Source organism: Oncorhynchus keta, chromosome 2 (genome assembly GCF_023373465.1).
Source record: "Oncorhynchus keta strain PuntledgeMale-10-30-2019 chromosome 2, Oket_V2, whole genome shotgun sequence".
Lineage (NCBI taxonomy): Eukaryota > Metazoa > Chordata > Actinopteri > Salmoniformes > Salmonidae > Oncorhynchus > Oncorhynchus keta.
This window is the reverse complement of record NC_068422.1, coordinates 76,304,853-76,318,550: the sequence shown is the minus strand read 5'-3', so window position 1 is coordinate 76,318,550 and position 13,698 is coordinate 76,304,853.

The window sequence follows — 13,698 nt, the reverse complement described above, 5'->3', positions numbered from 1 at the left end:
AGCCTGTCAGAGTTGTTCACCTAATCAAAGGATCAGAGAATTAATCTAGTACTGAAAGCATAAGATACAGCTAGCTAGAACTGCAGTGTATAAAATGTGGTGAGTTGTTGCCTCAAAGAGAGAGAAAGACAATAGTTGAACAAATTATGTTTTTCCAAAATGAAGGAGAAGAAAGAGAGAAATAGAGAGAGATTTCTTTTTACTTTCAGTTTCACTTACTTAGCTTGCAAATGCAGCTACCTAGTTTAGCCTACTGAAACACTCTGCTCAAACAGAGGGATGCTATTTTAGCTAGCTGACTATGACTTTCCAACACAACACTGGAACTCTTCCAAGTCAAGGTAAGCTTTTGATATTACTAATTTATTGGCACCGGGGCCTGCCGGTGTAACTGTACTGACTGTACACTAACATTACTGCATGATTGTAGCCAGTTTACTAACATGTTATTTCTATTTGCTATGCTGACTATGACGTTACTTTAGCTAATAGGGTGACAACGATGTAGGCTGTGTGCAGCGGTTTAATTTGGAAAGGTTTTTCCCCCTGGTCACTTAAAGCTGATGTGTGGTGCATTGAAGTCCACAAACAAATGGAGGAGATGAGAGGAGGAGAGGGTATAGATGCGAAAAGGAATACAATGTGGCTGCTATGAAAGTGAACTGTGTTTACGCATGATCAGGGGTGTATTCATTCCACCGATTCTGTTGAAAACCTTTTCTTAAACGGAAGCAAACGGAACAAAACAGGGATAAACCTAACTGCATTTGTCAAATAGAAACTCTCATTTGCAACTGGACTAATGGATTACTAATGGACTGGACTAATGATTACACCCTATATCAACTAGATGCAGGCAAGAGTGTACAAGGCAGTATTGTAATACTCTGTCCATGTGTGGCAGGTAGCCTAGTGGTTAGAGCATTGGACTAGTAACTGTGAAGGTTGCAAGATCAAATCCCCGAGCTGACAAGGTAAAAATCTGTCATTCTCCCCCTGAACAAGGCAGTTAACCTGCTGTTCCTAGGCTGTTATTGAAAATAAGAATGTGTTCTTTACTGACTTGCCTAGTTAAATAAAGGTAAGTGTTTCTTGACCTGTGTGCATCTACGTTGAAATCTTCATTCATTCATTGTCGCAATCTCATGATGGTTATAGGGACAATTCTAGTATCATGTAGTAGCCTAAACCTATCGCTGTTACATTGAACTGGGTGAATGAAAGAGTCATCCAATATGCTGTAATATAAATAAGGCCAAGCTCATGAATTTTTTTTGTCCTCCCTCATCTTAAATTACACTGACTGCCACTGGTTTTGAAGTATGCAGACAGACGGATTAAAAGTATGTTTACATTGTAATAGTTCTCACAGCGAACTTTCAGACTATTCTATTTTATCTATTCCTCGAAAGAAAATACCATTGCCTTTAATTGGCACTGTAACAGCAAACACACTTTAGCTTCTGTAATGTCTATGCTGGTCCCTGTGCAACAGTGATCTGTATACCAACATGGATATACTCTATGTCTGTAGTTATAGAGCATACAGCATGGGGTGTTGTAAGATGCCTGTGGCTTTAATAATGTTGACTCAAACATAATGACACCAATGATGAAGAGATGAATGTCTGTGTACTATGGTCAAATATGATTATGTTTGGTCGTGCAGATCTCAGCTATACTGTGTCTTTTAGTCGACACTGAGGTGAAGACAAATTTGTGATAATTGTGTAATCATGTCATCCTGGGCTTGGTGGATAGACTGACCACCATACCACATCTCTCACTGCAATCAAGCTGTGTCATCCAACAGTTTCTAGCATACTCTCAGTGATCCCATAGTGCTTTCTAAACGGAGTCATATTAAACAAGTCCTACTTTATTTGTTACAGTATTGATTTGTTTTCTATTTTACGTGGAATAATTGAAACCACAGTTAGCTACTCGAATAATATTCATAACGATATACAAACTCTCTAAACCCAAGTGGTCTTCTTAATGAGTAGGAGTCTGAAGCTGATCAACATAACTGTGTAGTATTGGCTCCTTCAGCTCTGCTTCTACATGTATACTGGTTGGCTGTTGATAATTGTTTTGATTGAAGCAGAACATGGTACACATCTCCTAACAAGATCAGAAGAGGAATATATAAAAGTTAATATAAGTAAGCTCCTCTTTCCTGAATGGTACCGAGGGGCAGCTTGGGAGCGAAACAAATATATTCATTTTTCATGTTGGTATCTGTAACTCGTGTTAATAGAAAATGAAATGGAAACGTTGGCCCAAAACCAGATGACACATTGCTGCCTGGCTACACAAACAGGAACTACATCAATTCCAATGGATGGTACAAATGTATTTTTTATTTTTTTATTTCAACTTTATTTAACCAGGTAGGCTAGTTGAGAACAAGTTCTCATCTACAACTGCGACCTGGCCAAGATAAAGCAAAGCAGTTCGACACATACAACAACACAGAGTTACACATGGAATAAAACAAACATAGAGTCAATAATACAGTTGAAAAATAAGTCTATATACGATGTGAGCAAATGTGAGCAAATGAGGTGAGATAAGGGAGGTAAAGGCAAAAAAAAGGCCATGGTGGCGAAGTAAATACAATATAGTAAGTAAAACACTGGTATGGTAGATTTCCATCCAATTTATTGAGTAGGGTATTGGAGTCTATTTTGTAAATGACATCGCCGAAGTCGAGGATTGGTAGGATGGTCAGTTTTACGAGGGTATGTTTGGCAGCATGAGTGAAGGATGCTTTGTTGCGAAATAGGAAGCCAATTCTAGATTTAACTTTGGATTGGAGATGGTCGATGTGAGTCTGGAAGGAGAGTTTACAGTCTAACCAGACACCTAGGTATTTGTAGTTGTCCACATATTCTAAGTCAGAACCGTCCAGAGTAGTGAGGATGGACGGGCGGGCAGGTGCAGGCAGCGATTGGTTGGAGAGCATGCATTTAGTTTTACTTGTATTTAAGAGCAGTTGGAGACCACGGAAGGAGAGTTGTATGGCATTGAAACTCGTCTGGAGGGTTGTTAACACAGTGTCCAAAGAAGGGCCAGAAGTATACAGAATGGTGTCGTCTGCGTAGAGGTGGATCAGAGACTCACCAGCAGCAAGAGCAAGTGTATCAGTTGAACATCCAGAAATAAAGTATTGATCTGTTTTCAAATATTTTGTTACTTTTGAGTGTGTAGTCTAAGATGTTAGAGTGAATTATCATGAAAGCTGTAGACACGAAAATACCAATTTTCACAAATTTACAGCATCTAAAAACTGTCATACCTGTTTGTCAGTGTCTTCATGGAGAATATACGTAGGTCTACTTGGGCAAACAAGATGAATAATGACGTATATTCTTCCTTGTAAAGCCAAAGTATGGGCGCTATGAAAGTGACTAGGAATGTTACGAATTGTTTTCAACGTGTCCCTGTTTCACAGACACATAAAATCATGAATACTTCACCCTTCAATGCTATCAGGGTGACAGCCTACAAGTGTAGAATTGCAATCTGTTCAGTGGATAAAATGGGATTGTGTTTTTGATACCATCTTCAACTGGACGCCGCTGAGCCCACACAGAGTGGATATCCCAGTTAAACTAAAGTCTCATCAGACCTGAACTCTACATGGAGGACCTCGCCAAATCACTACCTGTTCAATAAAATCACACACATGTCCATTCCAAACTATAATTGGTTTGTCCAGATTGACTTAAGAAACATTTTTTATTTATTGAAAATGGATTCATGTTGCGATTGTGGCATTGCATCATTGAAATATTGTTCTTAATGTGAAGTTCACACACAATCCTCTGGTTATTCATATATGCCTATTGTTCGATTAAACCAGAGGATCTAAAATAGTGTATAAGAGATCATACAAAATATTTGTGGCTCTTCTGACAATATTTGTGGCTCTTATGTGGGTGATGTTAAAAATATTTGTTGGTCTGATGTGATTTAAAAGAAACATCCAGATGCTGCACTTGATTAATTTATGCACCTGTTAAGAAACTAACTGTTCAGAACTGTTAAGGCTCCGTGGATTGATGAGGGATTGAAAAACTGTAAGGCTGAAAGAGATGGGGCAAAAGGAGTGGCTAATAAGTCTGGCTGCACATCTGACTGGTGGACTTACTGCAAATGTAAGAAATTCTGTAACTATACTTAACAAAAAGAATAAACTGTATTATGAAGCCAAGATCAATTATATAAAGAATTATGAAAAAAAAACATTCAATGAAATTCTAGGCAAATTCAACTCCATCTTTCATCGAATCAGATGGCTCACAAAACCATTTTATGTTGGCAATTATTTTAATGATTTCTTCATTGGCAAAGTGTGCAAACTTAGGCAGCAAATGCCAACAATGAACAGTGAGCTATTGTAGTCATGTTTAAAAACAATTGTTAAAGTTAGTGTGGGAGAGGTGGAACATTTATTTTTACCGATCAATAATGACAAACCTCCTGGCATTGACAACATAGATCAAAAGTTACTGAGGATGGGTAGATTTCAGTGGAGCCTTTGATATTATTGACCATAACCTGTTGTTGAGAAAACGTACAGTATGTGATATGGCTTTTCAACCTCTGCCATATTGTGGATTCAGAACTATCTATCTAATAGAACAGAGGGTTTTCTTTAATGGAAGCTTCTCTAATGTCAAACATGTGAAGCGTGGAGTACCGCGTTGCAGCGTAAGTGAACAGCAAACCTGGTTTAAAAAACAAACAAATAAAGCAACACCTCACGACACAGCACTCTCTCCCATGTGGCCTACTTGTTGTGTGTATGTACTGTGTACCTGATAGACACACACACTACACACATACACACACACACACACACACTACACTACATGCAAATTGTAAAGTAAAGTCTTTTGTCTGTAATGTATTTTACGATATATGCCGGACCCCAGTAAGACTAGCTGTCAACATTGACATTGGCTGATGGGGATCCTAATCATTCAAATCAAAAACCACAACCAAAAAGGGCATCCCCAATATGACTTCTACTGTACACGATCAATTGACAGGACCTTTTTACCAAGACACCTCCATGGTATGTATTTATCTGTCACACCCTGACCATAGTTTGCTTTGTATGTTTCTATGTTTTGTTTGGTCGGGGTGTGATCTGAGTGGGCATTCTATGTTGGATGTCTAGTTTGTTTGTTTCTGTGTTTGGGCCTAATATGGTTCTCAATCAGAGGCAGGTGTTAGTCATTGTCTCTGATTGGGAACCATATTTAGGTAGCCTGTTTTGTGTTGGGTTTTGTGGGTGGTTGTTCCTGTCTTTGTGTTTGTTACACCACATAGGGCTGTTTTTGTTTTTTCACGGTTCTTGTTTTTGTATATTGTTCTATTGTCATCTTTATTAAAGATGTATCAAAATAACCAAGCTGCGTTTTGGTCCGCCTCTCCTTCAACAGAAGAAAGCCGTGACATTATCATTTATTGTTGTGATTGTAAGAGGTTTTATTTATAATATAGCTATACTTAAACAGAGTCTGTAGACCTACAGTCATGACATGTCTCAGTGAGTTCCTCACTCCCTTTGCTTTACCAATTGGCTGATCTGAGAATGTGCTCTGAACTCCTGAACCATTAAATTGCAATGACTCATAGTTTGTCCATCTTCCTTCAACAATTCATATTCTGATTACCAATAAGCCATGAAATGGAGGAGAATAGACTGTCCATGTACCTTGATCAAATGCACTCTGAGTAAGAGGAACTAGTGTTGCATGAGGGACATGACCTTAACAGGACTTTATTCCTCAAATGGCTTTAAAAAAAATCTTTGCGAGTTGGATTGGATAATCTCATTCTGAATTCAAGCATTAATGGTCCATATCAACCATAAAACATGTATTTTGCAAACCAATGAAATAATGCTTCAATTCATTACTAACTGGGGTCGTCCCCATAGCCTTAGGAATTAATGTGTAAAAATTGTAATGGCATGCTCTAAAATGCTCATCACATTTGCGTTAGCTTTACTTCGTGGTAATACTTGTTATCGAAATGCCACAGGGTGCTAGGAGCAAATTACTAGTAAAATGATCTTAAAAAATCCCATCAGAATCATTTACATCCATTGCATACTTACAGTCAATTTATGCAGGTTCTGGTTCCATAGGGGTTAAGAACTGATCATGTCAGAACAAGACATTTGGAGTTACACAATCAGTCTTTATTCTGATTCATGTTCTATAGCATTTAGCACACAAAACCTTCAGGATCTGAATATAGATATAAAGTTGAAGCCGGAATTTTACATACTGTCACGTTCTGACCTTTATTTTCTGTGTTTTGTGTTTAGTTAGTATGGTCAGGGCGTGAGTTGGGTGGGCAGTCTATGTTTGTTTGTCTAGGTTTTGGGAATTTCTATGTTTCGGCCTAGTATGGTTCTCAATCAGAGGCAGGTGTCATTAGTTGTCTCTGATTGAGAATCATACTTAGGTGGCCTGGGTTTCACTGTGTGTTTGTGGGTGATTGTTTCCTGTCTCTGTGTGTGCACCAGATAGGACTGTTTTTGAGTTTTCACATTTCTTGTTTTGTTAGTTTGTTCATGTGTACCTTAAAGCATTAAAGAAGTACCATGGAAAATTACCACGCCGCGTATTGGTCCTCTGATCCGTTTCGCCTCTCCTCTTCGGAAGAAGAGGAGGAAACTCATTACAGAATCACCCACCACAATCGGACCAAGCGGCGTGGTAAAGGACAGCGACGACAGCAGCAGCAGCAACAACAACAGCGGCCAGCATCAGAGCTGAATCTGGACTACACAACTTGGGAGGAGATAGATAGGTGGGCGGTCGACCCAGGGAGAGTGCCGGAGCCCGCCTGGGATTCGATGGAGCAATGCAAGGAAGGTTACAGGAGAATGAGGTTGGCTGGGGAAAATCGCAGCCCCAAAGCAGAGCTGGAGGCAGCGAAAGCTGATCGGCGGCAATATGAGGAGCCAGCACGGCAGTGCGACAGGTACGAGAGGCAGCCCCAAAATTTTTTTGGGGGGCACACGAGGTGTGGTACTAAGCCAGGTAGCAGACCTGAGCTCACTCCTCGTGCTTATTATGAGCAGCGCATTACTGGTCAGGCACCGTGTTATGCGGTTGAGCGCACGGTGTCGCCAGTGCGTGTCCATAGCCCGGTGCGCTATAGGGCAGCCCCCGAGAGTGCCATGCGAGTGTGGGCATTGAGCCAGGGCGTATGGTGCCTGCTCAGCGGGTCTGGTCGCCGGTACGCAGTCTTGGTCCAGGTTATCCTGCGCCGGCTCTGCGTGCTGTGTCTCCGGGGCGCTGGGAGGGTGCAGTGCGTCCTCTGCCTGCGCTCCGCTCGTACCGGGCAACTGTGGGAGTGGAGCCTAGGGGAGAGGTGCGTGTAGTAAGCACTAGATCTCCCGTTTACCCACAGCCCGGTTCAACCTGTGCCTGCACTCTTGAGGGTCCGGGCTCGAGTAGTTGTCCAGCCTGGGGAAGTGGTGCCAAGGTTGCGACCAGAGCTCCAGTGCTCCCCCACAGCCCGGTCTTTCAGGCTCCTCCTAACACCAAGCCTCCTGAAAGTCTCCCCAGCCTGGTAGTTCCTGTGGCAGCCCCACGCACCAGGCTGTCTCTCAGTCTCCTCCCTGCAGGTGCTCCCGCCTGTCCGGCGCCGCTGCCGGAGCCTCCCGCCTGTCCGGCGCCGCTGCCGGAGCCTCCCGCCTGTCCGGCGCCACTGCCGGAGCCTCCCGCCTGTCCGGCGCCGCTGCCGGAGCCTCCCGCCTGTCCGGCGTCGCTGCTGGAGCGTCCCGCCTGTCCGGCGCCGCTGCCTCCTGTAGCAGCTCCACGCACCAGGCTGTCTCTCTGTCTCCTCTCTGCAGGTGCTCCCGCCTGTCCGGCGCCGTTGCCGGAGCGTCCCGCCTGTCCGGCGCCGCTGCCGGAGCCTCCCGCATGTCCGGCGCCGCTGCCGGAGCCTCCCGCCTGTCCGGCGCCGCTGCCGGAGCCTCCCCCTGTCCGGCGCCGCTGCCGGAGCCTCCCGCCTGTCCGGGCGCCGCTGCCGGAGCCTCCCGCCTGTCCGGAGCCTCCCGCTTGTCCGGCGCCGCTGCCGGAGCCTCCCGCCTGTCCGGCGCCACTGCCGGAGCCTCCCGCCTGTCCGGCGCTGCTGCCGGAGCCTCCCGCCTGTCCGGCGCCGCTGCCGGAGCGTCCCGCCTGTCCGGCGCCGCTGCCGGAGCGTTTGTCCGGGCGCCGCTGCCGGAGCGTCCCGCCTGTCCTGCGCCGCTGCCGGAGCGTCCCGCCTGTCCTGCGCCGTTGCCGGAGCGTCCCGCCTGTCCGGCGCCGCTGCCGGAGCCTCCCGCCTGTCCGGCGCCGCTGCCGGAGCCTCCCGCCTGTCCGGCGCCGCTGCCGGAGCCTCCCGCCTGTCCGGCGCCGCTGCCGGAGCGTCCCGCCTGTCCGGCGCCGCTGCCAGAGCCCCTCAGCCCAGAGGCGCCAGAGCCCCTCAGCCCAGAGGCGCCAGAGCCCCTGTCCCTCTGTCCAGAGCCCCTGTCCCTCTGTCCAGAGCCCCTGCCCCTCTGTCCCGAGCTGCCCCTCTGTCCAGTGGGGTCATTGAGAGGGGTTGCCATGGTGAGAAAGCCACGGAGGCGGAAAATAAGGCGGACAAAGACAAGGGTGAAGTGGGGTCCGCGTCCCGCGCCAGAACCGCCACCGCGGACAGACGCCCACCCAGACCCTCCCCTATAGGTCAAGGTTTTGCGGCCGGAGTCCGCACCTTTGGGGGGGGGTACTGTCACGTTCTGACCTTTATTTTCTGTGTTTTGTGTTTAGTTAGTATGGTCAGGGCGTGAGTTGGGTGGGCAGTCTATGTTTGTTTGTCTAGGTTTTGGGAATTTCTATGTTTCGGCCTAGTATGGTTCTCAATCAGAGGCAGGTGTCATTAGTTGTCTCTGATTGAGAATCATACTTAGGTGGCCTGGGTTTCACTGTGTGTTTGTGGGTGATTGTTTCCTGTCTCTGTGTGTGCACCAGATCAAATCAAATCAAATCAAATCAAATTTATTTATATAGCCCTTCGTACATCAGCTGATATCTCAAAGTGCTGTACAGAAACCCAGCCTAAAACCCCAAACAGCAAACAATGCAGGTGTAAAAGCACGGTGGCTAGGAAAAACTCCCTAGAAAGGCCAAAACCTAGGAAGAAACCTAGAGAGGAACCGGGCTATGTGGGGTGGCCAGTCCTCTTCTGGCTGTGCCGGGTAGAGATTATAACAGAACATGACCAAGATGTTCAAATGTTCATAAATGACCAGCATGGTCGAATAATAATAAGGCAGAACAGTTGAAACTGCAGCAGCAGCACAGTCAGGTGGACTGGGGACAGCAAGGAGCCTTCATGTCAGGTAGTCCTGGGGCACGGTCCTAGGGCTCAGGTCAGTTGAAACTGGAGCAGGAGCATGGCCAGGTGGACTGGGGACAGCAAGGAGTCCTCATGTCAGGTAGTCCTGGGACATGGTCCTAGGGCTCAGGTCCTCCGAGAGAGAGAAAGAAAGAGAGAAGGAGAGAATTAGAGAACGCACACTTAGATTCACACAGGACACCGAATAGGACAGGAGAAGTACTCCAGATATAACAAACTATAGGACTGTTTTTGAGTTTTCACATTTCTTGTTTTGTTAGTTTGTTCATGTGTACCTTAAAGCATTAAAGAAGTACCATGGAAAATTACCACGCCGCGTATTGGTCCTCTGATCCGTTTCGCCTCTCCTCTTCGGAAGAAGAGGAGGAAACTCATTACACATACACCGTGGCCAAATATATTTAAACTCACAATAAGTTGGGTGAATTTTGGCCCATTCCTCCTGACAGAGTTTGTAGGCCTCCTTGCTCGCACACGCTTTTTCAGTTCTGCCCAAACATTTTCTATAGAATTGAGGTCAGGGCTTTGTGATGGCCACTCCAATACCTTGACTTTGTTGTCCTTAAGCCGTTTTGCCACAACTTTGGAAGTATGCTTGGGGTCATTGTCCATTTGGAAGACCCATTTGCGACCAAGTTTTAACTTCCTGACTGATGTCTTGAGATGTTGCTTGAATATGTCCACATAATTTTCCTGCCTCATGATGCCATCTATTTTGAGAAGTGCACCAGGACCTCCTGCAGCAAAGCACCCCCACAACATGATGCTGCCATCCCTGTGCTTCACGGTTGGGATGGTGTTCTTCGGCTTGCAAGCCTCCCCATTTTTCCTCCAAACATAACGATGGTCATTATGGCCAAACAGTTCTATTTTTGTTTCATCAGACCAGAGGATATTTCTCCAAAAAGTACAATCTCTGTCCTCTTTATGGTGGTTTTGGAGCAGTGGCTTCTTCCTTGCTGAGTGACCTTTCAGGTTATGTCGATATAGGACGAGTTTTACTGTGGATATAGATACTTTGGTACCTGTTTCCTCCAGCATCTTCACAAGGTCCTTTGCTTTTGTTCTGGCATTGATTTGCACTTTTTGCACGTTCATTTCTAGGAGAGCTGTATGACGGCTGCGTGGTCTCATGGTGTTCATACTTGCGTACTATTGTTTGTACAGATGAACGTGGTACCTTCAGGTGTTTGGAAATTGCTCCCAAGGATGAACCAGACTTGTGGAGGTCTACATTTTTTTCTGAAGTCTTGGCTGATTTCTTTTGATTTTGACATGATGTCAAGCAAAGAGGCACTGAGTTTGAAGGTAGGCCTTGAAATACATCCACAGGTACAGCTCCAATTGACTCAAATGATGTCAATTAGCCAATCAGAAGCTTCTAAAGCCGTGACATAATTTTCTGGACTTTTCCAAGCTGTTTAAAGGCACAGTCAACTTAGTGTATGTAAACTTCTGACCCACTGGAATTGTGATACAGTGAATTATAAGTGAAATAATCTGCCTGTAAACGATTGTTGGAAAAATGACTTGTGTCATGCAGAAAGTAGATGTCCTAACCGACTTGCCAAAACTATAAATGTGTGGAGTGGTTGAAAAACGAGTTTTAAATACTCCAACCTAAGTGTATGTAAACTTCCGTCTTCAACTGTACATGTACCAAAGTATGACAGGCTATGTCACCCCATGGGAAAGAAAAACACACAAAAAACAAACTTTTCCTGAGCAGGCGAGCTGGAGCAAGCTGGACATGATTCATCTACAAAAGAGCATTTGCAAGTAAATAGCAAGTGTGGTTTCTTTATTGATTTATAATTTTTAACAACACTGATGTTGATCACTTACTAGAACTAATGATAAAAAGACAGATGTTGTTTTCCTCCAAGTTATGTGGAAATGTCAGTGGACTGGGAGCAATGTTCTGTCAACCCCACCCAAATGCCCAACATATCACATCATGGCCTTTCAATGACCAGATAATACAATTACAAAGAATGTGAATGTTACAGACATATTTTTCAAGCTGAATATGCTAATTATATTTGAATCAACTGGGCCTCCTATTTCAAATACTTATTCGGTACTTAATTAAATTAATTACATCTTAATAACACACATCTGTTTTTATGTGAATAAACTACAGTGTTGAGTCATTTTAACCCAGCCCATAATGGCTTGATCAGGGACTGCTCTTTCTAGAACCCAGTGTGTAGACTGTCCATCTCACCTTACCCTTCAATCTCTCACTCACCCAAGTAAAACTCTTATGTGGTTAAGGACAAAACACACCGGGCTGACTTATGGTTAAAAGCAGCGAGTGGTTGTCATTTGCTGTTAGTTTTCAGACTATTCTACGTGAATAGACTATCTATGTTTAATCGCAGCAGGTGATCTTCTGTGCACAACCAATGTGTCTTATGGTGTGTTTCCTCTCCTATTGTCTGTCTGTCTGTCCCTGTAGACAAATAGATCCTATAGCTCCACAGAGATAAGAAGGCCAACATCAAGTGTTGTGAACACCCAGATACCATTAGTTGAGTGGCCAGTCCACACTCTTCCTAAGAGTCTTCCTGTACTGTCTTTAAACCCACACACACCCATCCTCCATCAGATACGCAAACAGCCTCACAGTCTGCCGTGTACTGGCACTGGGAGAGACTGGGAGAGCAGCATCGCAGTCTGCTGTGCACTGGGACAGGGAGAGACTGTTTGTGGGGTGGACGGCATAGAGACAGTCCTATTGTTAAGCCGATTAGAGGTTAAAAGCGTTATTCCACATATAACACCTAACATAGAAAAGTGTGTCCACTTCCTGCTCTGAGACTTTATGTAGACCAGACATATGAATTACACGTTGAAATCAGCTGTCTGTGTGCTTTGCTACTCAGGCCAGAGGGACAGTTGTTTATTTGATAGAGCCCAAATCAAATCAAATCTAAATTTGATCTGATTTGATTTGGGCTATATCAAAGAAACAACTGTCTCTGTGGATTGTGGAGGCAATTTTTTGAGGGGGTTTATGCAAGGGTTGTGACCATGTTGCTATGGAGGACATCTGGGCCGAAGTCAGCTGGTGATCGCTGTATATTTCAGTTCAGGTTTCTAATGAGGATGTTAAAGGTTCTTCTCTGACACAAAGTATTGGGAATGAATGTAGTTGGTGGGTCTTTCACGCTTGCTGCAGGATGCACCACCAGTGTGCTGCTATGCCTATATGGCCCTTTATACTTGACTTCCTCAATGAGCTGTAGTTGAACACGTAGTCATACATGCAGCTATGTGCTAAGTCAACAGTCCCCGTTGGGCTGGCGTGTCACATTTGATCTCATTCAACCCGATCCATGTCAGACAGAACATGCCCATAGCATGGTCATACGTTCCATTCCCCTTCCACTGTTTTCAACACTGTTGTTAATGTTGAAAAGAAGAGGGTGACGAGCTCTCTGTTGGTTGACATTTTATTGATCAACTCTTATACTAAGTGAAGGGCACTCATGGTGAGTGCGCAGGCCTATAGCCTACATTAAACTTACTGTTTGATATTAGGCCTATCAATTCGGCCTATCAATTACACAGCAAACTATCAGCAATAATTAGGCTATATTTAGAGTTGGAGAACTGACCACTTCCTCAGGTGGTGAAATAGTCCCAAATTAATTATCTTATCTGATAATTAAAAAAGGTATAGTCAAATTCATATCTATATTGAAAAAAATTTAACTGAATATTCTGGAGCCCTATTTCGACAGTCACTGTTTAAGGTTGCGCCTCTTGATCTTGAATCATGCATTCCTGCTTGGACATGTTAATTTGTTTAAACAATGTATTTCTTAAATCATAATTTTAGTAGTCTATTACACTTAGAATGAAGCACTTTGAATGGGTTTAGATAAGATCATTAGACTACTTAAAAAAAATATTGCCTGACCCCACAAAAAAATCTTGACATGACCAAATCATAAGCTTGTGCCACCAATTAAAAACTTAAGGAAAACATTAGTATGGAGCCCCGTGATGCTCTCACACACAGAATATAAAACATGTGAATTATGAGATCTGAATGCTTTCACACTAACCATGTCTGTAAATAGTAATGTTACTACATCTAAATGAAATAATTAGTGGCATATTTTTTAAACATTTTAAAATATGGGTGTTAGAAGTGAATGTGATCCAAATGTAATCAGATACATTTGGATCCCTGCAAATAATCATACATACTTATATTATACAAATATTATTTTGAACTATTTTACTGTGGAGAGTTAAACACTTAGACAA